This window comes from Chlamydotis macqueenii, chromosome 3 (assembly GCF_036417535.1).
Source record: "Chlamydotis macqueenii isolate bChlMac1 chromosome 3, bChlMac1.mat, whole genome shotgun sequence".
Taxonomy (NCBI): domain Eukaryota; kingdom Metazoa; phylum Chordata; class Aves; order Otidiformes; family Otididae; genus Chlamydotis; species Chlamydotis macqueenii.
The window spans coordinates 124,295,957-124,322,013 of NC_141558.1; the positions used below are offsets into that span (position 1 = coordinate 124,295,957).

The following is a 26,057-nucleotide window of genomic DNA, read 5'->3' on the forward strand; positions in this document are numbered from 1 at the left end:
CAAAGGGACCATAACCCTCTTTGGGGGCAAACAACACGTCCAGAGGAATCAGCCCCAGGGCTCTCAAGCGGCCAAGGACTACAACGATAACAGGTACTCGTGTGAAGTACATTTGATGTGCAGTTTCCCATCCTGTAGAAACCTGTGTTTGCGAAGGATGGCCCAAAGAAATCAGCAGTTTAGAAGTTCAACCAAAAAAAAAAGTGTGCAGTTGCACCTGCTCACACCAGCAGCTTGTAAGAGATTTGGAAACAGCCCAGTGAGACGTTTGCCCTGAGGACACGGTTCAGACGTGCTCTCCTGGGAAGTAAACCGATTTAACAACATTTTGACTCGTGAATTTAGGAATAAGCCCCAAATCTACATTCTTACTCTCCTTTCATTTTGAAATTTCCGATATTCATTTGGGTACCATTTCTAGCCAGGTTAAAACGGATAAAATAGTTTGGACAACAAACTAAACCACAGCAACGCATCTGCAGCACCGGCACAGCTTGCGTTTCGGCACTCCTAGCTCCTGCAACTCCGTGATACACAGGAGGTTTTCTTCAGGAAGAGTCTGATGGTGTTTTGTTTTAATAAATGGAAGAGTATATTTCCTGGAAAAAAAAAAAGCAGGTTTTTAAATTATCAGATGCGGGTAGCTACGTTTATGACTTTTTATACCTGGATTTGGATGTGTATTACCATCACAGTTGTACCAAAACGCTATACAGCCGTCACATACTACATGAACGCGCTGTATTTGGGAGCAGACGAGATTCATTCCAACATTTGAAGCTAACTGCTGTTGAGGGCAGAATAGCTACCAAAGATGATAAATTAGCAAATTCTAAGATTTCCCTATTTCAGAAGCTTTACTACATCACACAACAAGCATTTGAAGCCTCAGCTCTCATGAGTTCTCTTAGGACTACTAGCCTAGCTGGTTAAAGCTGTTAGGTCAGCAATTCACATCAGAAGCATCGTTTCAATGTCCCGTTCAGTTCCACAGCACAACCAGGAGGACCAGATGCCATTCAATGAACTCGCCAGTAAGGACAAGGGATAAAGACCAGAAGTCCATAGGAGCCTCACAATACTTCCTTGCGCAAGGCATGCACAGAACTGTCAACAGGGCTGGAAAAATCCCTTCCTTCTCATCTCGTTCTGGAGACGTGAGGAGGTCACCGCTCCCTGCTCCTCATTAAGCAGCAGGGACGCATGGTGCAATAGGCGTCCTCCATCCATTCTCCATCTCAGCATTTGGCTCTAGCATCATCCACAAAGATGAGATTCCTTTTCCTTCAGAGCAAGAAAGGCTAGCAAGGATTAATCTGATTTTTCTCAAAATAAATAAAATAAAAATTTAAAAAATAGAAGGGTGTGATCTGGCTGGGAGGCTGGTAGCTTTGAAAGTTTCTTGTTCGAAGGCACATCCATTCCCTTGTGCCATCTCCAACATGCACCAAATTCCCTTATTCTAACACAAAGCCACCATTTCTGGCTAGCTTTTGTATTGCCCAAAAAGCACTGGTGAGCTTTGCTGGATTAGTCTGTCCACACTTACCACAAAAGCTCCTCCTTAACTTTGAGAGGAAGAAAGAGAGTCAACAATATTCCCAGTATTAGGATTCAATGCTTTGGAATGAATTGCCTCATAGATATTTTTTCCAGCTTCTCTCCTGAAGTTCCCTAGGTGTTGCCACATTGCTCTCTCCACTTTTTTGGTTTTTTCCCCCCCACCCATCCAAGTGGGAACTGTGCTCTACTCTAAATAAAATCAGCTCTGCAGAGCTGGTTAAAAAAAGTCACCTTAGGCACCTGAATTAATAGATCGGTTATATACTCCGTTAAGCCTTTACCATAGATCAGCCTAAGTGTCCTAGGCAGACAATTTTTCAGAGAGGATGTTTTAAAAAGGTGCCAAAGCCAAGGTCCCTTTGAGATCTCACTGAATTATCCAGATTTAAAGAAAACCCCAAAAACCCAAAACCCACCACAACAGCAAAAAGCACAAACATACACAGAGTTTCCACCTCGCCCCAGCTTTCTTTAGTACCACCAAATAGAAAATGGTGGAAAAAGTTGGCAGGAATAAATACTTCCATGCAGTTTCTACAACTGCAATTAATGTTAACGAAGCTATACCTGATGTGGCAAGGAGACATAGTATAAATTGAGTAAGTGAGAAAAACGATCAGCCGTTGCGCTCTTCCGATATAGTACATCAGGGTATTGCCACTGTACAGCTATCTTGATTTTAAACCATTAAATAAAACAATACAAATCTGCAAGCAGGTGTTTCTTGTTGCGAGAGTATTGGAAGTTGCAATGCAAACAACCTAATTTTAGCATCTAGGTAGCGCGGGAAGTAAATTTACTGATCACTGATGCGTCGAGCGCAGGGAGGACGCGATCAGCGGGAGCTTCCAGCAAGATTATCCCATTAAAGCAGGAAGGCTTCACGCGGCCGTTAAGGAAGTCGTGGAAAGCAGGTGATGAGGTGGGGGCTTGCCGCGCCGGCGCGGGCCCACTGTACATGTTAAGTTGTTGTTTTCTGCTCAGCTAAGCAGCAGAGAATTGATATGTTAGCAATGAAGTGCAATGACAATTAAATTGTAACTGACCTACATGTTACCGTCATTACGCTTTCTCTTTTTTACTGCTTTCCCTCTTATTTAATCACACAGTATGGGGTTTTTATTAGGCTGTAATGTTAAAATCTTCATCCATTTAGCCATAAATGTTTGACTGGGTATCTATCAGACTTCCTTGCACTATACAAACAAAACCATTTTGCTGAATCATTGTTGACTTGTTTGTGGCCTAATTTAACGAGCGCAATAACTTACATTACTACCCAGTTAACATTTAGGAGCCCAGAAAAGACTGCTAGCATGCAGCACGCTACTGTATACATTTTCTATTCATATCACTCTTCTTTGCAGGAAATTTTACACAATAATATGCGCTTCTTGCGACTCTGGCTTTGCTGTTCCTCAGCCCAGCTGAGCTCTCCGTAGTCAGGCTCCAAGGCTGAAAACGCCTCAAAATTTCCATGCAGTTTCAGCTTTTACTGCTTACACAGCCATCAAAATATCAAGCAGAAGAAGCCTCAGCACACCCATGCAGGAAGCTGCACGACCAAGGAGGAAAATACCAAAACAATTCCCAACACTTCTGCAGAATCAGGTTTTTAAGTGAAATATAAAACTAGAGAAAGCTAAACCCGCTCTGCCACCCCTTAGTCTGGATTCGGTGAAACAACTGTCGCTGCTTTGTCACTCCCGACGCTTTCAGCATCCATCCAGCATCTGACCGTCCTGCAGATTAATTAGGTAACAAAATAAAGTCTCCAGATTCAACACTAATTTAACATACACTTGGCGAGGCAGAGGTGTTTTCCTGCTTGCGAGGCCATAACTCAGACACCAACACATAGACGGTGGCAATTTGTGAAGTGCAGAAATTGAAATTCTCCACAGGAAAAAAAAAAAAAATTCATTTCAGTGTACCACACTTTATTGCCAACATCCGTGGTTAGGTGCAAAGGAATCCCGCTGTCCCATGGAATCACTCCCAAGTCCCCATTGTAAAAGTTACGCTGCAGTTGGTAAATCCCAAGGAACGGAAGAGTCTCCGTTGTCCCCCGAACATACTCTAATAATCCTCTTGCTTTTGTCCCCAGGAAAACCAAAACCAGAAAACAAAACCGCAGTGTAACAGACAAGAGTGATAATTTTGGCTCAGTAAGCGTTGCCCTGACCATGCTGTCGAACTGCTCGCTGTCTCCACCAAGACGAGTTTCAAGCTCTTTAGGCTTCTTGGGGCAAGTGGGGTACCTCCATCCGTATTTTTGAGACTTATTCAACAAAACCTTCAGAATTAATTCCATTACCTGTTCTCTCCCTGCCCAGAATTCTCTTAATGCTTTCCCCTTCACACCCTCCAGCCTCTTTGACCTTAACACTGGCCAAACTGAAAAGTGGGCAGGAAAACTACACCTTTTAAAAGGAATTAATAGATTGCAAATGTCTTGAGGAACAGCAAGTAACAGCAAAATTGCATATTTATCACACTGTAAAAGAGTCTGAGTGCCAGGGCAGGGAGCACTACAAGAAATCATGATTTCAGTTTCTCAAATTAAAAAACAATTAATGTTGTAAATTCACCCAGCCTGTGCACACCGGTGCTTGTGGAACACTTCATCCACGGGCATCTTGACCACAAAACTTACTGTGCACTATTTTAGTACAAATTTTAATAAATACAGCAATGAAACCTCATTAGCGATAGGCAGTGAATAAGCGCGCATTACCTTCGCCACTGACAGCATTTCATACGGAAACAAAACCTTATCGGGACAGAGCTCACAGCCCGTTAGCGATAACACGCTCACACCGGTATCAGAAGACAAGGATTGTCCACGTTCTTCTTTCATCTCCTACATTCCTTGTGGTCAGATAACTCTGAAGTACATCTTTTACAAACTCCTTCTCAATATTCGATTGCATAATTAGATGAGGTTTGTATACTCATCCCAGAACAGACAGAGCGATGAAAAGTTAGGTCCATCGTGCAGAAGAGTAGTACGCGGTCTGGAAGAAGTTGTTGTCAGAAGAAAAGCACATTTTGGGGGCATGCTAATTCCTCATGACCAATGCTTAATTTAGGATTTTATTTTCTTTAGCTCAGCCCATCTTTTAGTTCTAGATCCGAACCTGCCTGTCCCGTGACAATCCAGAGCTTCCTGAAAAACACACCTGAGGCAGGGGGGGTGTGGGTGAATCACCGAGCTTTTAAGGTCAGCCTTATTACCACCTCATTGCAAAGTTCAGTATCGGGGGAGGTAAAGATAATGAGCTACAATCTGGTTGGGAATGCCATTTGATCTGAGCGGCACACACCGAGCGGAGCAGAAACCAAAGCCAGCCTGCTTAGACAGCCGAGAGCATTCACAGGCGCGAGAGTTCCTCCAGCGCTGTCCTGGAGTAACACAAGAATATTTTTCCAATGCACACATCAGTGCCGTGAAATGCCCGAAGCTGGAAAAGTCTGTAATATTACCTAATGGCTACAGGGCTGGATGCTTGACTTTGCAGTTTTAAATCTCTATCAACCACAAAACCTCACCCAGGCACCTGAGACCTTGCATGTGCGAACGTGCTTAAAGCAGCTGAGCCCTTCTCACCTTCTACTGTAAAAGACCAAAGCTCCCATAATTAGTTAAAATTTAAACAATGTTGTTTTGATTTGACACAATATTTCCAAATGTTACTAACATCATGCAAAAATGTTGAATGCAGTGATTTTACAGTAAGACTGTCAAAGGTATTAAAAAAAAAAATATTCTATCACAACTTGAAGGGCTCCAAATTTGATTTCAAGCATCAGTTTTTCTGATCTTTTGGTTGGAGGCTTGTTGGGTTTTAATTATTGAAAAAGGTCTAAATATTTTATTTTTGTGGGTTTACTACAATGGAATATTTCAATTTTATTTCTGAGTATGTTCAAGTTAAATCATAAGAAGAGGAATACACTGAGAATTAAATCCATCATTTTATTTCGGGTAGAGCAAAACATTTCAGCTGTTCTAAAATATATTTTTTGGTTGTCTTTGCATTGCAGTATTAAAAAGGAAAAAAATGTTGTCAGTCAGTCACACAAAGTCATTCATTAGGCTAGCACCCCAAAAATTATTTCTACAACCATATGCAAAATACGTTGAGTCCGATTGTGCTGTAAGACGTCAGCAGAATAGATTCTCTTCTTTCCTCTATTTTATCTTTACTTTTTTTTTTTTTCCAAGGATTTTTCATTATCCTATTTAGAAAGAACCTCTCGTTTCCTCAAGAGGTGTTCAGATGACACCTCTCTCTCGCTCGCAGGGTTTATGTTTCACCAGAATGACAACATTAAACAGCAACTCTCCTTAACTAGTTTTAAGGCCCTGATCAGTGTCAGTTAGGCAGTGATGGGATGATTATTTCCAGTCCGGAATAGCCAAATAACTGTGAAATCACAGATATGAATCCGCCAGGCTTAGAGACAAGTGAGATTTTCTAAAAACATAAATATGAAATATCCAGTATTTGATGATTATTTATGGAAATATCCAATATTTGATGATTATTTCTATTTTGGCCACTCAGTTTTACCACAAAGTGAAGGGCTTTTGGGATTTTTTAAGTCTGTAGCATGGAGTGCACTCTCTCTTTATCGATAACATAATATTGGCCTATGAAAGTCGCATAACAAATCATTTAATTGCAGGAAAGGCTTTTGGAAAGATATCTGAAATCAATATATAGTTCTATTTGGTTTTAAAAACCTTTAAACATCTGTAACAGGGAAACGTGTAAATTGTCACATAGCTGTGTATTTCAGAGCATCACCAGAGCCGCGATTATTAGTTTTATTTTGAATGGACAACAGCACGCGCCGCGTGGCCCTGCGAGTCACGCTGAAGATTTCTATTATTAAATCCCGCAACCTTAAATATTGGATGTTTTTTCATCGGTATTTCTGACTCTCCTTATTTTCCATTTGCAGGACTGAAAAACTGGTCTGGTAGTAAGAAATCCGATGACACAAGCCTCTGACTCACAAGTTTTCTGCTTTTCCCTCTTGCTTTCTTTATTACCTTCTCCACGTGGCACGGGAAGCACGACCCATGTATGCTGAGCACATTAAAATGGGACACACGTCACTAATCCCAACACAACCCTGGGAGCTTGGTGCTTCTTACTCAACTCCACACCCCAAATCAACCCACCGAGAAGGCAAAGGCACCAGCCAGCTATCAGGTTTTGCATCTGAGTCACCAGAAACGTGCAAGACAGACTGGATAAGCAATTCCTTTTTGCAACTTGCCTTGGAGCAGGCACGGTCTAACAGGAAACTGCATCCTGTTTTCCCTTGGAAAAACAGCGGCAGCTGGAGATAACTTTCAGGCTACGGCTCAGAGGACTGAACAGCAGAATTCCCCAATGCGCAGGACTCAGCCCCGTGGAATCCAGCAGGAAATGAAGGTAATATTCATAATAGAATATAGTTTTCTGCAACTTCCTGAACAGAGGATCTGCAAAATCTCCAAAAAAAGAATCCCACGTTATTCTTTAAAACTTCAGTCACCGCTGCTCATGCCGTATAGAAAGCCCAGGGTGGAGAACTGAGGCAGACAAACTGGGAGTCCCACTGCAAGCTGGGGAAAAATCTAAACCTTTTATGCTGGATGAACGTAGGAAAGTTGGATGAAGTTAATCCTTGGGGTTTAAGAAGCAAAACCTGTCTCACCAATCACAGGATCCTGAGAACAGAAGAGGAATTCCAAGAGCACACAGGTCTCTCCCTTGCCCCACTCCACCACCGCCCCGTGGTGCCGTGCAGAGCCAGGTTACGTCAAATTTAAAACATCACACCTTCCTCTATCTAGGTAAGCATCGCTCTGCTAAATTCCAGAGTCTCCCACATGTCTTCCTCTTGGCAATTCTGAATTCATACCTAGCATAAATTCTTCACAAGTGCCTTTATGTTTTTTTAGTCATGCAGTTCCTCCAGAAAACATTTGCTGGACATCACTCGTAGGCCCAAGCACTCAACCCAAGCCATTTCATTATCACATCCTCCATTTTGTCAATATTGCGTTTCCGGTGCTATTCAGCTTCTCTGTGGAGCTGTCTGATTCAGGTACTCCAGTTTAAATAACCTAAGCTCCTCCAAAAGCTCTTTTCTGTTAGCGGGACAAGGCAGGTTTAGAATTAAGTTTATCCATGCTATGTCTCTGAATGAACATCTGCAATTGCCAAAGCGTCGCTCCCCTCCTTCTTCCCTAACTCTACAAATTCACTTTAATTATTTCATCAGTTTGGTTGGAATTCACAAAGCATTACATCGTTAGTTGTTACTTAACATTCCTTATAAATTGCATTTATTAATTTCAGGAAGGAGACTTGCCATTGCTGCAGTAATTTAAATGAGTACCACATGGCCACGGGCTGCCGCTAAGTGATTCTTTGGGGCAAAATCAGTTCTTTAAAGACCTTTAAATGACACTAGAGATAAGCTAACCAAATTTTTGTCCAGGAAGTTACAATTTATCAGAAATGTAATAAACCATGGACGAAATATTCATTGTAAGCAGCACATAATGTGGTCCATGAAATGACATTTTAGCATCTCTCACTATGGCCATACTCAAGTTTGCTGACAGCGCAGGGTAATGCTCCATTGATATTTAACAGTCCCCGTCCACGCCGTACTTGGCGATACTGTAACTTTATACACTCCAGTCCATTCTCTCAGTGGCACTAAATCAGTCAACTTGGAACAACACTGTATGTCAATTTTCTTTGATTAATTTTAATGTTGTAGATGTTTTAACTTTCCAATATTATTACCTTTGAAAGCAACTGGGGAAGATTCACTTCCCTTCCCAATTCTCTCTGCACTTCTTGGATACATGCACGTGCACACCCTTGCGATAGACCTCGGCATACTTCTCCTGATCACGAGGAAAATTATGGTCTCTGCTGGTGATCACAGATTTAACAACTGGAGACTCTTTAACCTTGATGTAGTAGAGACAAGAGTACATCAGCACCTCCTATAGGAAAATCTGGATGAACACCACATATAAAATAACAAAATAAAATAATAGATTCATCTTCCTGTGGCTAAAGATAAATATTAAATAATCCTATCTGCTTCTGGCTGAAAATTAATTTCGTCTAAGGCAAATAGTGTAATACGTATACGCGTTTCAATTCCCATTTGGCAAAAAGCCTATTTTCAGTATGCAGTACATAGACTTCTGAAACACTAGAACTGCGTTCATCACAGACACTCTTAAACAAATAACATTCTCTTCCTTCGGGTACCAATTCACTTTGGTCTAATAAAATATATATATATATTTTAGAGCATCAGTATTCCCACCAAATCCAAATACCCAGACTAAAAGCAAAGCTTTTCTTTTTTTTTTTTTTTTTTTTTACCTTCCTTTTCTTCTTCTTTGCAACGTGAATAATATGCTGCTTCAGAAACACCAAGTGCTATTATTTTAAACTGGCCGCAGAGGTGCATCCACACAACCCTACGCAGAGATACCTGAGAGTTAGCTCTGCAGAAGCCACCCCGAGTGCCAAGCCTAGTCTAGTCCTAGCACCACAACACGTCTCAGCCAAAGCTTTGTTTCTGGAAGCAAGGGGAGTTCATTCAGGAGGAGTTCAGCTATCCCTGCACAGAAATGTGTTATTTATTTACGCAGAATTAAAGTGCTGGATTTACAGAAGTATTGTGTGCTTTAGCACAATAGATTTTTATATGCATTTAGCACAATAGATTTTTCATATATATTGGGTCTAAGTACATAAATGCATTTAATTACTCCAGAACCCCCCCCCAGGACTGTTCTCTTAAGGCATTCAAATACCTCTGCAAAACAAGACCCACGCTGACTGCCCATTTGTGTACACAGCAATGATGTAAAGATTAAGCCATCCATGCAGCCCTCCGGATTAATTCATTACTTGAGACGGGACAGGAGGGCAAACACAGAGTGCCCCAAACTGAAAGACCGAGGACTCTCACCGTCTTGGCTCGGATAAGAACATCTTCATTGCCCAGCGCCTTTGTCAGTGCTCAGAAAATGCCGCTCCATGAGGACAGCCTCACTGCACACTAATCATTTGCTGCTCCCATGCTAGCGTGCGTGACTTGCCAGGTGAAATATTTTGACAGAAAGCCTGAGGTGGTATGACATTTTGCAGTACTGTCAGCTTCCTGGTAACACATGTTCTCCTCTACCTCTTCCCCACCAAAACTCTGCTCCTGTTTCTGAAATGGCATCCGATTGTCTCTCGCACCATCTTCCGCTTATCTTCTTTCCCATATTTTAAGCATGCTTTCTCTTCTTTTGGCTATTTTAAAAATTCCCTCCCCATGCTTGGAGCCCTCAGGAGTGATGGGTGAATTGCTCATTACCCAAGGCTGGAGAGCCTGGACATCTTTCCAAACCCATATATCCTTGCCCGAGCAGGCGTATGAATGTACGGGTTTACCAGCATATTCTTCGTTCCAGGCTATTTGTGGTCCAGCCTGGGCTCTGACGGGGAGTTTGCTGCACAGAATTTCTTCTCTGAAAACTTTTTGAAATATCTTCATCTCAGTATCTTATCCGGGACCTATCTGGTAGTACACAAACCAGCTGCTCTGATGCAGGATGCACAGATAAGATATTAGACCTAGCTACCATGGTGACTGATGTTCTAAAAATATCCAAGTCAGCTGTACTGACAGATGGGTTAAATACATGGCTGCACTATACCTGGATTGCAATCTGTTAGGATGAGGATGCGGATAAGGACCAGCGAGTGTACCTCAGTTTAGAAAGTTGGGTTTTTTTCTCTGCTAAAAAAGCACGCATAAAACCAACATGATGAAATTCTATTGGTCTCATATGTTAAGAAGGCATCTTTTTTATTTGGTACCTTTCTGGTATGGCAACTATATCTGGTATAGTTACGCACATGAGGAGATGACAAATATGTAGACTACAGCGGTGAGGAGAAGCAGGGATCCAGTTCTTAGCAAACGTAACATGACAGAAAGCATTTGTTGCTGCTACCGAAATTTGTGTATCCAAGCGTTCTCTGAAGTCTAATGTGATCTTAGGCTGCCTGCTGCCTTGGAAACTACTGGTCAGATACTCTCAGCAGTGGGCATAACCAGCTAGAACATTTTGATTAGCTGAAATTTCATGGAACTGAAATATTTCACACACTGGTTTCAGTGAATTTCACTCAAGGACTGAAAGAGAGAGAACACTCCTTGAAAAAACCCCTGTATCCTGGCGGTTTGGACACCGGGATGCTGGAGCTCTAGATTCAAATCCCCGTTGGACCAAGCAATCTGGAATTAATTCAATTGCACTTGAAGCCAACAACAGGCTAGCCAGGCCGCTAACAAAAAACAAAGTAAAAAGATTTAACTTTCAGGAGAAAAAAAAAAAAAAAAAAAAAAAAAAAAGAGATGCTTAGTTTTCAATGTTGTATGACTCTCTTCATTGCAACCTTGAAGCCTTGAGAATTCAAGTAAAATTTGCCCATTTGCCCAGAAGCAAAGCAGTCAGGTTACAAAAGCTACCTGTATGGAGCATTTCAGACAAAGGTTGGTTTACAAAGGATCTAAAACAACTGAAACATCAGGTAATGAGGGTTTCACCTCCTCATCATCTTGCTTTGGAGAAGCAGAAATTCATTTTCCTCAGATACAATTTTAAGGTTACGAGCCTGAACAAAGAGTATCGTTATTGTAGGCACAGTAGAATCAAATTAGCAAGGAGAAAATGTATTAGTATTGTTAGGTGTATTTCCACGTGTCCTACCAACACAGCACAAGAACTGGAGTTCAGAAAGCAAGCTTGGTGGTGGGGAGGAAGAGGACAGGACAGCTGAGAAGTACTGCCAAATATTCCTTTTTATCCAACCAGCAAGGCCAGACCTTGAAAATGAGTGCCCACACTGGATGTGGAATTTCTACACATGTCTACAAACCAAAAGAGTCACTCACAAAATGCGAAAGGTAATCTAGCTTTTGGCACACGCTGCGATTACAGAGAAAGGCACATTTCCAAAATGCCCTTTTCAAGCTCTAGAGCTGCCACCGTCGCTCCTTCATGAAGCGCCGCAGCCAGGATCCCAGCAATGGGTCAAACTGCAACCGCGCTGGCAAGATCTTGCCTATGACTCCTCGTTAAATCAATGCTCTTTATTAAAAATGCCTTTTCAATCACTCACATTTCTTCACGTCCAGATATGAACATTCCAGAGATTTTTCAAGGTCAGTGGTGCGCGTGGATGTCCCTTCCTCCTCTTTCAAAACCAGTGAATCCACTACGTCTACTGTCATCAGCAAGAGCTGCCCTTTGAAAGTACCAGGCAGGTCACGCTTCCCAGTAACCATCATTAGCAGGTACGCCTAGGATTTTTTATTTCAGTATGTTTGTAGGGAAATCATCCTTCTGTTGTCATTTTACTCCACGTAGATCATTTCAATCAGGCTCATAAAACCAAGTGATTCTAGAAAACAAATAAATACACATGTATTTCTGCAAAAGATGCGATGTGCGACAAAACACGCTGTTATCACTCCGTGTTCTCCAAGGGCTGCGGTCAGCGCAGGGGAGGGTTCCCACCTACTTCTTTTGTAGCAATCGTGTTTTTACAATTTCAAATTTAATACTTTTTCTAATATATTATACGTTACCTCCCATGTATTTAAACTGTACTTAAAAGCATGCTAAGAACTGGTAATTCTTTAATGGTTGTTCACTTACAAGCGATTGTGGGTCATTACACAATCATTTAAAGGGCATTAATGAGAACCATTTAATGGTTTTAGTAGAATATCATTGTAAGGGACAGGGGAAAAGTTACTGGCTGTAAATTTTTATGACCATTTCTTACAAAACGTATTACTTTAAAGATTTATGTATGTAACAATGAGTACAATAAAAGCCATGCTAAAAATAATTTGAAATCAAAGTAATGCATATAGATAAGGTCCTACTTGCTGCAGTTCTGCATGCAGTAAGATTTTCTTTCTTTTCTTCTAGACACCTCACTGCTTGCAGTGCAGCTTCAGATCTCCTTTACGAAAAGTCACAGCAGAAAAAAAAAAAAATTGCTCAGGTCTACATTTTAACAAAGCATAAATTGTCCTTTACGGTCTATATTTTATTTTTACTTTTCACTCACTGTTTTGCATATAGAGTCAGTGTTTTTTCAGGTTTTCCTCACACACAGCACAACGAGACAGCTTTTAACCAGAACCTAAGGAGAATTACTTCTGTAAAGCATCTTGAACTGTACATTTGGTTGGCTTTTTATAAATGGAAAACAAAGGAGAACTCTGCATGCCAAAATTAAAAGGTTGACTATTTCCCCACAGGGAAATTCTTTATTACTAGACTAGACTAGAGCATACCTTCAAAACTACAGAAACTTATTTTGAAAACTGTTCGTACGGACGCATTAACCTTATTAAAGTGCTTTAATAAGAAAACAGTCATCATATTATGCCTGGTTTTGTCCATTTGTGATTCGCATGGAATACATAATGAGGAAGACAATGCCCTTTTTTCCCCACTATTCTTGCATAAGTAGGAGAATATTTCTAATTAAAAGGCAGAGTTAGTACAGCACATGAATTGAACTGAACCATATCTCTGGAAACGCTGATATTTTTACTGTTTGCATTAAGTAAGGATTGTATTTCTCTCTGAATCTGGCCCAATACCCATTACCAATAAGATTAAGATTTAAGATAACTAGGTCAAAAGATGGTGAATTATAACTTTTAATTAAAATGTAGAAAATAGTTTCTTTAAAATAAACATGGTAATGCTTTCAAGATCATTAATTTTTTATGTAACGAACAACAAAACCAACCTGAATATTTTAAAGTGTGACACTGTAGAGCCAAAGAAAGGGGATTTTTCAAAACTTCTCAAAGCAAGAAAAACAAGCAGTGCAGTTAATCTGCAGCTCTTTTCTCTTTGGAAACACTGCTGTTCTTTCACGATGAATTTTAGCCTTACACTACATCTCCAAAATTCAGTTTAACTGAGATGATATCGATATCAGGGTGAGTAACAGGGGCATGGTTATTATTACTACGTTTTGTCCACCATTATTTGACTGGTTTGTTTCTATTTTGAAATTACTGAGGAAATTCAGGAGCTAGACTGATGTGATTGGCTTCCGTGTCTGAAACCGTGCCCAAGGAAACGTTACTAATGATTCATATTCTGTGAAATGGCGGCTGTCTCACCTGTACCACGGATAAACATTCTATGGACTTCTCAGTCAGTCATTCTCATTGCTGTGCAGCCTTTATTTTAGTTGCCAGAATTCTGCTTAACACAAGGGTGGGATGTAACTGATTTTATTTAAATGTTGTAAAATACTGGGAGGGAAACGTAGGGCCCACAGAAGTTGGGAACTAAAGCCATAAGGCAGATGGGAGCAACCCAGTCAAAACTCCCAAGCGATTCAGCAAGCTAAGATTTCACCGTATGGGGCAGAAGACATCTATACATCCCAGCCTCTAACTGCTCTGTTTTTCTGTTTCTTGAACTCTTGTGAACAAAAACCCTCACCCACACCCAACTGTGGCACAGCCATAACTTAGGGAGTCGGAGGAGATCAAATCCACTTTTACCTGCACCCTGATCTGGGATTTAAAACCTGAATTTCTGAAAACAAAAGGGCGATACACTAAAATCAATGGGCCACTTCATTCCCTGGTTTTGTGATCCCACTCATTATTTGCATTTTTCAACTCTCTCCCATTTTATTTTTCACTGGATATTAATCACTGCTAACCGTATTTTCCAGTACCAATTCTTCACCTCATCAGAAAACAGCACCTGCACTCAGAGCGCAAAATTAAGAGATTCATAAAATGCAAGGAATGAAATGGCACATTGCTTTAGTGTGTCAGTCTCTCACCTCTAGGAATACAGGACTGTGAAAGAAGTAGAAAAAAAGAAGAGTTAAAGAGAACAAGAAGCAGAAATTTATATAAAGATAAAAACAGAGACACAGAGAGGATGGGAGAAGAGGATGAAGATGTGTGAACATGACTGAAAAAGGAAAAAAAGCAAAAGTCGGACGGATGAAAGATTGACATTAAATTATTTTTTTATACACCTCCACACATTGCATGTGCTACTGCACATACTAAAATGAAGAGAAAAGCGGAGGCAAAGCACTGAAATTGTTCACTTTCTTCCTGCAGCCCCACTAAAAAAAAAAAAGAAAAGGAAATTAAATGCCATAAATATATTCAAACAATAAAGATCTGATTTACAGTAAGAAAAGCAAATAAATTGTAAGTAATGATTTGAGGTGGTAGAGGTCTCCAAACACTACATGATTTTTATGTCACGTGTGTTGCAGTGTCTAGATTCACTGAAGTGGATGCAGAACAGAGATTCTGCTTAGTTTTTTTAAGATATTTTGCTTGTGTTGAGCTTCCTCCCTCTCTTTAATCAAACAACAACAACGTGGACTGCACAGGCACCTTCGTAATTACAATACTGAGTCTAACAATTGGAAAACAACGTGGTGCGTTGCAATTACTGACTTCACACACACACAGGAGTGACTCTAAATTCAAAAAGCTCTGAAGAAATCATGTTTACTGATGATCCTTTGGCTACTCATACACAAAAATGTCTGCAACTGACCTTGAGCTGGCTATCCTAAAAATGTTGTATCACGGTACGCAGTGAAAAGGAGAAGCTGTTTATGCATAAAATACACCTTACCTTAAAAATATCTTAGTCCAGGGGGAAAACTCCTACTTTTCATATATATATATACACACACACACATACACACAGAGCTTTAATCCATTACTTGTCCCTAAAAGTGTTTCAAATAGCCATTATATTCAAGAAAGTTGTCTAAAGTTCCGACCTTGCTCTTCTGGCTCTGCAGAAACAGTTAACTGTGAATAGACGGAAAATGAAAAAAAAAAAAGGATAGAATTCTCAAGATAATTAGTTTACTGTATATTTTCAAGATATCAAAGTTTAAAAACATCCCTGAATGATAGAAAAATGAAAAACAGCAGTTAAAGAAGCTGACAATACCTACTGCACAAAAACTGAGGAGTAATTGCACAGAACCCGGCAGAGCGGGAGGGACGTTTAAGGCAGCGTAGGTCCATTTAGCTCCACTGACCCCATCAATGGTATCTTAAATGCAGATACGGCCAGCGTCTTGGAAAAGTGGTTTGGGATAAATGGTGACTTGGAGATTGTCCCTGTACAACTGCAGGTGTGCATCCAAACCCAACCGTCCGCATGCGTGTGGCCGAGACTTGACATGGACAAGCAAGAGTGGGTTGGATGAGGAAAGCATCTCCAAAGCCATTGCGGTGTAGCACCGCGCGGCCCACGCAGCTGGCCACAGGACAGCAGGGTTCGTAGCCCTGCTCTGCCAGGTTAGGAGAAGGAGCTTTTCCGCGTGATCACAACTTCATTTCTCTATCTGGCTCTGGACTTCAGATGTGCAAATATCCTGCTGAGAAATACACTTTTCTGGAGAAAACACAGAACCTGAGCTGTTAATACCTGATCTGCAGGGTCACTGAAAAACAGAAGAGGCGTCTACCACAGCCATTAAGATTCAGAGATACTACATCAGGGCATTCTGCTGATCAATAAAAACTATTTTAAGACACAACAGCAATGAAAGACAGTTAGAAACACCTTATTAAACACGATTATATTACAGACTGCAGTATCTCCATGGTGGTGAACTCATTATATAAATGGATAGAGAGCCTACCACACCCTGGAGTGCAGGCTCTCTGGCTTCTAGCTGTTACTGGAATACAGGAGTAGCTGTGATCAAAACAGGTCTTTAGAAGTGTCTGCATAAAAATCTAGAAGGACAGGTAGGAAAGATCCCTGCACTGTGCTTTTCTTTCCAACGCTACCTGCAGACACTGCTGGTAAACCTCTCCAAAATTCTGGTACAACGTATCTACAAAAAAAAAAAAAATTCCATTTTGACCTGTGTTCATCTGTACGCTTACACCTTCATCACACCAGCACGTCAACCTTCTCTACACATTCTTCCACTACCACGCCTCTGGTAGAAAAAATAGCAAAAATACATTTTCTGTTAGAACTTTGGGGTTTGTGACTGTGGCAAATGAGCCGCTTTTCTGTGAAACGCTGCGAGAGACAGCCCTGTAAGCTCCACCTGAAGGTGCAATCACGCTACGACTGATGTGCTAAGCTATCTTTTACGAGTCCAGGAGCACATTTTTAGCTAACTACAATGCAAGCACTGCACTCTACGAAACACGCTGGGAAGCAGGAACTCCCCAGCTTCAATTCTCGCCCGAGTGCCACCGACTCCCTGAATCATTTACCTCTTTGCTTTAGATTCCCCGTGTGTAATCGGAGAATAACAACACTTACCTACTTCACAGCAAGACTCTTGTGAGAACTAATTAATGTTTGTTGCACAACACTTGGAATTTGTAAAATGCCATTTAAGTGATCAGTATTATTGCCATTATCGTCAGTGTTGTCCCGGGTACCACAGATACATAAAGCTGGCTGCTGTAAGAGCTACTTAATATGTTCAGAACAACGCACAAAATCATGGGGGAAAGCATCAAATCCTTTCCATTTTCTTAGGAACACCAAGTGCTTAAAAAAAAAGAAAAAAAAAATGGTTGACAAACATCTGCTTGCCTTCCAGATTTCTTTGTTAGGGTCTGGATTTTCTGCCACGCTCACTCTGATTAGGTAGCGCCTTGTCCCCCAGGTAGCTGCTCCAACTGGTCATCAATGGGTTCCATTGTGTAACGGCACTGGAACCCGCTACACCGGGAGCCAGCTGAAACTGAGATGTCTCATATGTGTGGTTTAATAAGTCTAATTTTTCCTAGCTTTGTTTCCTGTGGAACCTCATTTCCCTTTTTAATTTCATTTTCCCTTTCTAGACAGCGAAGGTAAGGTCATCAGCCGATGATGTCATACACCAGTTCGAAACACGCTGGAAAGTGTATGATAATAACTATATTCAGTCATAAAATTTCAACATGAATTAGATTTTGAAATCTATTTATATAACTCCTCCTGTGGATAAAATACAAACTATTATTTAAGAATTCACACTGGTCGGAAAAAGAGAGTCTTAAATTATGTCCAAAAGGTAAGGATATGATTCTGTATGCAAAGAGAGAGACCCTGAAGGTTTATTCCCTTCTGAAAGGCAGATTCCTAGAAAATCCTGTTAGCTATAACCCCGGGACAGATGCATGCTCAGTTTGGACCTTGTACCCTACCAACTCTGAAAGAAAAAGAAAAAATATTAAAAAAAAAAAAAATCAAAACAGCATCACCAAGGACTGTGTTTCTCTGGTAATTTTTTCCTCATTAACCTGAGGTTCTGGGGAATCAACTCCAATCAGGAAGATATTTACATCCAGATCAATGGGAAATGAGACTACCCAACACAGATTGTGTTCTGCGTAATATTTTAGTGCCCCAAACCTATTAAGTGCCATGAGATTTATACCATGAAGATCATGTACCATGCTATAATTTACATTTAAAAGTTGGCTTGCAGCTGCTTACCCTTGGCCTGTTCTTCCATTATATCCAAATTAATAACATCTATAACTTGTGCTTTCCTATGCTAAAGAAAATGAAAGGATGGAGGGTGGGTAGGAAGGAAATAATGATGACAACAACAACAAAATCAACACTAAACTACTAAATTTTTGAACTGTTACAACGTGTCTGAAGAAATCTGGCTTGATTAATGCATCTATGATATTGTGCGTTAAAAACAAGAGACTGTCAACGTATTTTTCATATTTTTGACGGCTCAAATAAATGCCTCAGCAAGGGATCATTATGGCAGCTCACAGTATGCGAACTACAGAGGGCTCCAGTAAATTCTTCTCTGTTAAACCTCTAGTGATACTGCAAAGCACAGATTACAGTGTAAATAAACAAATAGAGAGATATCAAGATACAAGTCACCGAGATTAACTTAAAACTTGAGAAAATAGCCCTTGTAAATATAAAGTGAAGGATATCTTCACTTCAGACACTGTAAACTGAAGGACAAAGTATCATCCCCTACTATGGGTTTAAAATAGTCCAATTTAGGTTACAGAAGAACTATACGCACAAGAAGCAGCAGTGTATATTTTTGCTTTAATCTAAGGAAGGCGAGGGCTTTCAAATCGATAGCCAGAAAGGTATCTGTCCCCAGAGCAAACAAGAGCCGAGTACAACGCAGGTGACAGCAGTGCGGGCCGCGGTACCGGTCTGCCAACGAGCACCAGCCCAAGCAAAATGGATTGCCAAGTCCCAGAAGTATAGTCCAGTTTGCACTCTCGTTCGTTCAACTGCTGACCCTGCCAGCATTGCTGGGGAGAAGGGAGGGGGCAATAAGCAACACCAAGTATTAGAAAACCTACTACAAAACCCACCTGAAGCAGGTACGTTTCTGTTGTGAAACTGGGTTGAGACCGAAGTTCGTCTCATGTAAAACAGGGGGCACGTGAACATCCAACCGACTTCAGATAGAAGGTATTGCACCGCACAAATGGGTACGGGTCACCAAGCGTCCAACGCAGAGAACTGACATCGGTGGATCCACATAAACTAGACTGCTACTCCCTGAGCTGAATTCAAGTCCCCTGCCAACATATGGATTCCTCTTTCCGAGTAGCAGACCACACAATGGGCCTGAAGGATCCAGAAAGACAAAGAGCATCACAGAACGTAAATTACTGAGCCAAACTAGCCAAGGCAGGTGGCAAAAGGTGTTTCTGCTGCACATTCCACCTCTCCTTCAGAAGGGGACAATCAAAAGATGGAGTGGAAAAAGAGTTGATGTGCACAAGCTGACAGGAGCATAACAACACAATAAGACCAAAGAATGAGCAGGAGGGGTAGAAAGGGATAACAGCTGTGTTAAAACACAGTGCCCTTCAAAGAAAGTACACCTCACCCCTTCTAGTAATAAGTGCACCAAACCTCACCCTTTATTTACTGCATGCACACATATCTGACCTATATTTTGAGCGCCATTAGGAATCCAGAATAAAGACAAACAAAAATGAGAAGAGGGTTGGGATTTTGGTGGTGGTGTTTTTCTTCCTCTTCTCTTTTGCGTTAAATAGCACAGCTTCCAGCCATTCCTTACAGTTGCAAACATGTTCAAATGAGACCTTCAAAGCCTGGAGGCTGAACTCTCCAGGGCGGACTCTCATGGAATCAGAAGGCTAAGCGCAAATACAAAATTGCTGTAAACAACAAACTTATATAAAAGAGAATGTTAAATACCATGCCACCAAGCGAACAGGCAACTGAAGCTACCTTACACACAAGTCATGGTCATGATGCACGCTGTGTTTGCATCAAAACACAACTTGGTTCTGTTTATTCTTCTTTTCTGCTTATTACTTTGTGTGACAAGGAAAGCTAATAGGGGAAGGAGAGAAGCAAAAATAAGGCAGTCATGGTAAGGGCAATACTTTCAACTGCCTTTTGCCCTCCTAGCTGTATCAAGACAACAAAGAAAAAAAAAATGCTGCAAGTTTATTAAGTGAAAAAGGAGGAGAGAACTCCAAAAGAGAGTATAATCTAGAAAGAGCAGATTTTGTATTAAACAATCACCATTTAATACGGTCAATTTTTGAAGAGGGAGTTTTTTCTCCTGATAAATACTGTGAGGAGTCCAGCCCTTTAGCAGGCAACAGCAAGGTCTGGCATCGCTGCCTGCCTACACATCCTCTCCACTTAGCAAGTCGTCTCCTGCTCGAGGAGTTGGAGCAACTCATCACTTTTGCCCCAAGAATGCGAAACTCGCTGCAGGTGCCACTGTGCATCTCAGCCGATGACTAATAAAAGAAACAGATTAATCTTCTCTTTCTGGAGCTAAATGAACAACTTGACCCCTACAACCACAATTAACATAATATATTGTATTCTAACTTTCTAATGTTTTAGCTAAGAACATCTTAAACTCTTGAAATCAACAGTAAAATATATTCATTTAAAAACAAAGAGATTAAATTAGAATTAACAGTAAACTTGCTGCTTGCAAAAGTGCTGCTTTATAAAGAGCGTATTTACTAAAAGCACGTTCCCAAGAGCCTTGTGCTCGAACTATACCACATTTCTTTACAATTACATACTCTGAACAGTAAGTTTAGCCTTAAAGAGCTTCCACATTGTGTTGTGCCCAGGATCTACGCAGTCACATCACATGAAAGCGCGTACCCTTCCAATTCTAGGCTGCCCGCCTAACCATCGCTCTAATTTGTGCTACTGGCACTTCAGCAGGTCCCATCCTGGTGATGGACAGGGACGGCAGAGGGGTCCACATGCAAGAAAACTCAATTCCAAGTACAAAAAGATCTGTATGTGACAATGGGCTGTATTCGGCCTGAATGGGAAAGCCCGAAGATCTACCTCTGAAAAATGTGCCTACAGTTTCTCAGTTAAGTTGCACCCAACGTATGAAATACAAAATAAACTGTCAGTTCACGTACTACCCAGCAGAAAGAGAGACGTTAATAGCTATAAGGGCTTTGATGAATTAAGTTTTCACTACAGATCTCATTTTCAGCAAGCTGCCTGCGTTGCTCTACTTTTTGGTATGGTATGTAATGCTGGTATAACTCACTTGGCAGCGCATCAGTTTTGGCTAGGAGAATGACTCCTAACCTTTACAGACCCCTGCCCCAACAACTAATCCAAAGGGAAGCAGCTCTTCTCCTGCCTCAGTGCAGAGATCTTCTTGGCACCTTGACCGCAGCCACAGTACACGTGTGAAACTTGTAAAAAGACTCACCGATACAGAAAATACCATAATAGTTCAAACCAATAAGGATCTGATCTGTATCATGACTCCTATGTCATATAAGTAATTTTTTTTTTTGTTCCTTCTTAAACGTCACTTAATGCATCTATTGTGCTGGTATGGCTTAAAAATGTAAAGCTGAATAACTTGTTGGCAAAAATTACAGCACATAAATTTCCCACTGTTTCCAACATTTCTGTGATACCTTCCTCCTCTGCCATAAACAACATCAGTCTTCAAAAAGGTAAAAATAATAGATGGAGCTACGTGAACACAAACACAGAGCGCTTTTTGGAAGTGGAGTTCCTGGTATTTATTGGAACCCATGACACAAATTCTTAAGCTACCGACAGAAGAGGTGTGCTGACCTGCCTTTCCATATAAAACACCCAGTTACTGGAAGATTACAGATTATTAAAAGTTAATACAAAAAGTTTGAAGTACTTCAAGTAACTCAGAAGAACTGTAATTAACAAAACTCATTAAAGACAGCAGCACTGCTCAACAGTGCACAGACCTGGCTTAAAGGTGACTAAGGAGGGATATTAAGAGCCATGCAGTAATTAGAGCTGATACTATAGCATCACTGATATCACAGGTTTTTGCCTGGATTTCGTGTTGTATCACAGGGCTATTATTTTTTAAAGGTCTACAAAGATTAGACGCCCAGCTCCCATGGACATTTATTTAATGCTGAGCTCTTCAACGTCCCAACCCAAGTGCGGACTCTAAGTTGTCGGAGTCGCTGTTGCCACGGCCATCCAAATGTACGGCCTTAAAATGCTAAATGCAAGACAGTATTCATAACACTCAAATCTTTAAGGCAAAATTTTCCCCAGGGGTCCTAACTTTTTTACTTTCATAGGAGTGGGTTGAGGCCAATTTTGAAAGAAAATCTGCTGTAAAACTGTCACATTACCAAGCTGTCTCAGGAACGCAAAAGGACTGGCTTCCCATGTCATAAAGCGATGGAAGCAGCGCACCGCGTATCCGCACCGAACAGCTCTGCAATTCCTTTCCTACTTTCCGATCTCAGTTTCAGCCAGAACATGTGAACCTCCACCAATGGATAGAGGAGGCCCCACAGAGACACGTTCTTAAAGGGAACGGTTAAAATGAAACCTCTGCTTAAGCATTTCGCTGGACCACATCCAAATCAAGCCCCAGTTCTTTTTGTTTTGACAGTTTTGTAATGTAAAATAGAAAACACATACAGTAGAAACACAATCAAAGCCCTTGCTACTTGAGTATCTGGAAGTCTTTCCTGTTTATAAATAGTAAAAATGTATGTTTATGTAAAGGGAAACACTGATTTACTAGAACTGATTGCTTCACAGTCTAATTACTTTTCAACTTGCTGTTCCAAATTAAGATGTCATTGATGGCTTTTTGTGATATATTTCATTTTAAGCAAATTTATTCTATAATAGAGCACATCATAATGGAAAGCAGAGTTCCCACTCTTCCCTCCTCTTTGTAGCCTGATATCTTGACAAGTAAATTAAATTTAGCAGTTAAAATGCTTCCATTAGTAATTTTATTAAGTTAATTAAGGAATATCTCTTTCTGAATTTTAACTATGTTCATTTCAGCACAACCTTGTGGGGTTTTTTTGTTTAATTTTTTTTAATTCCATATATTTAGTAACCATGATGATTTCTGGGACAAACAGCTACCTATACAACATTATTGAGATTACAACAAACTTAACTGAGGAAAAACCAGAAACATTTTTAAAAACCAAAACCTCACTTTATCTTTAAATTCTTTTGTTTCACAACAGAATAAGACTCTCCTATTCAAATCCAGGCAGAACATTTGCTATGAGCAAATTCCAAAAGTCTACTAGCCACAGCAGAAATTACACATCCAAAATATTTAAAATAGGTAAAGACAGGCAAAGCAGTTTCAATAAAATGTGAATTAGCTGAACCCTCACCTGTTGCTTGGGCCAAATTCATGAGTTCTGGTTGATGGAAAGGCTATGTTTTATCAAGAGTGCCTTACCTTTCATTTACCTTTCTCATCTTTCAACATAAAGCGTGGATATAACCAAATACTACGAGAACAACTGTTCTCTTTTCTATCCCTGCTCCCTGAAACGCGAGGTTATGAGAAATCCCCCGAGATTTTCAATTACCTCCAAAGCAAAGTAGTCTAGGTAATTCATATCCAAACTAAATTCATCTGTTGCAAACACGAACTTGTAAAGTGCTGTATTTTTTCAGTCACCACCACTGCAATATGCAAGAAGCCTTCCGCAACATTTTCTGACAGTGAAAAACCCTAATTTATCTCCTCACCCGAAGGAAAAGGATTTTTCAATAAACAATCAAACATTTAATTTGCCCCAGGACTAGGGCCAAACTAATGATAACGTCCACTTGACAGTCCATGGTCTGCTGAAAAGAGGTGTCTCCAAAAAGTAAAATGCGATGCTTTAAACCCAAACACTAACCACAGGGAAGGCTGACATTCATTGCATATGACAAGGCCACCCAGGGGCATGGCTCAGCAGAGGCAGATTAACATGTACAGATGTAACGGTGCTCCCCATCACAGCTAAACACGCGTAAGTATAAGGAAGAAACAACAACTGTGAAGGGCGAGTTATTTGCTGTACAAGAGATCAGCTGATACAGGTATGGAAAAAAATTCTCGAGACGGTGATATTAAAATGGAGAGAAATGCTCCAGGACTCAGTGATCCAACCTGATCTGAATAAAGGTCACCTGCAGACAGTCCCTGATGTACCAACGGACAGAGAAAGCTTGGGGGAAGTACGATCTAGGAGTAGGGGGGAGAAAAATCACTTAGATGAAGCAACCGTGGACGTGTCACACATTAAATTAATTACTTGACTGCGATCTACTTGGACATCTCCTGTTCTTTACTCTAGGACTGACCAACCTGTAGCACACGAACTCCATGTAGTCCGTGAGGGGTCCAATCTGGCTCCCACATCAGGACAGCGTGGACTGCCACGGGCTGCACTTACAAACACATCTCTTCTCTCCTCCAAACTCCTGCGGCAGGGCTGCACTCAGTCCTCACAAAGGTGCTGCTTTTGGCAGCTGTCGAACAACTGCCAGGACTTACCCATCCTACAACTCTCTCCAGTAACAGACACACGCATGTACCGTGACTCCCGGCCACAAGAACATGCTGCTATGGGAACCATTAAATCAGCGCAGCACGTATTCTGATCTTCCAGGTCCATACAGCACCTCTCAAACTTCTCCTGAACGCTTCTCACAAGAACCTTCAAGCACACAGATGACGCGACAGACAAGAAAGAAAAATGCTGGACCAAGGATGAAGTAAAATTGGAAGACTAAATTACTGCAACACGTATCATCTCTAATTATGTCACAGTTGGGCTGCAGATAAAAATAGTCATAAAATGGACTATTTCAAATCATATTCACATTGTACTGGTGGAGAGCTGCCTATCGAGATGTTGATCCTGCTTCACAAAGCGGTTCCAAAAGGATTATGTGCCTTTGGCCAAGTGTTTTGGCTGAAAGATGGGAATGAGTGATATGGCAGAATTTGTGTACAAAAGAGAGCAAACAGAGACTGTGGTTTTTTCATGAGTAACGGTCAGAGGACTTTGGATGAAACTTCTCCCAGCATAAATGACATTTTCTTATAAAATTTGGCCCTTACAGTTTATTTTTGTGGAAAAAGAAAAGCCTCAGACAAATTTGCCATTGAGAAAATATAAACAGAATTCACCCTTTGCTTCATATTTATAAATGAAAAGGTTTGTGGTTTTTCCTCCTGTAATTAAAAAGTTGACATAGAGCATTTAAAGTAAGACTTCAGTCATGGGAAAAAAAAACTGAAAGCTGGAAAACGCAAGAAGTCTTGAAGTTTGTTTTTCCTATATCAAAGCAAAATTAAGCATACCTATTATATCATTGTTGATGTATCACTGGTATTAAAAAAAAAAAAAAAAAAAAAAGAAGAAGAAGAAGAAGAAAAAAAGAAACCCTACTCACATCTCCAGTGATGGAAACTCTCCACATTTCACAGGCAAGGTACCTGAGTGCTTCAGTACCCCTGACACCGCAGATTTCTCATCCACCTAATGTGAATATTTTGCTGCAAGCTGATTCTATTTTGGCCTTCCCCAGGCTCTTGCCATGGAAGGCATATTGTTCCTTTCTTCTCTACAACAGAGGTATTGAAGGAGGAAAAACAAACAAATAAAACCCCCTTTCCATATAATGATGTTTTGTATTTTTTAAGGGGGGGAGGGTGATTCCATCTCAATTCCAAAGAAAGGAAGTGTTGAAAAGCAAAAGTTTGTGCACTGGATAAATTCCTTAATACTCCTCTTCTTTTTTTTTGTTTAAAGAAAGTTTATAATACTTGGGCAGACATGCTTGCAGAACTAACCAACCTTGCAATCCCTAAGATTTAACATTAATTAATTACCTTCTGAATCGATTTACAAGTAACAGTGATCAAGATATGACACACAATATTCATTTGGCCTGAAGCCTAAACCATATTCTTACAGGCAGAAAAATAACAAAACAAACAAGCAAGCATAAATAGTCTCTGCAAAGTGATTTTCAAGAGCAGAATGGACCACAACATCATGAGACAGGTTAAAGTCAACTTCCCATTACGTTTGTATGATCTGTGACT

General features: G+C 40.6%; 1 long non-coding RNA gene across 1 annotated transcript in view; it reads right to left on the bottom strand.

Moving 5' to 3' along the window:
• LOC147601477 (uncharacterized) overlaps positions 1 to 26,057 on the bottom strand; it is a 374,683-nt gene that overhangs the window by 226,051 nt on the left and 122,575 nt on the right. The gene's annotated exons all lie outside the window — the stretch shown is intronic.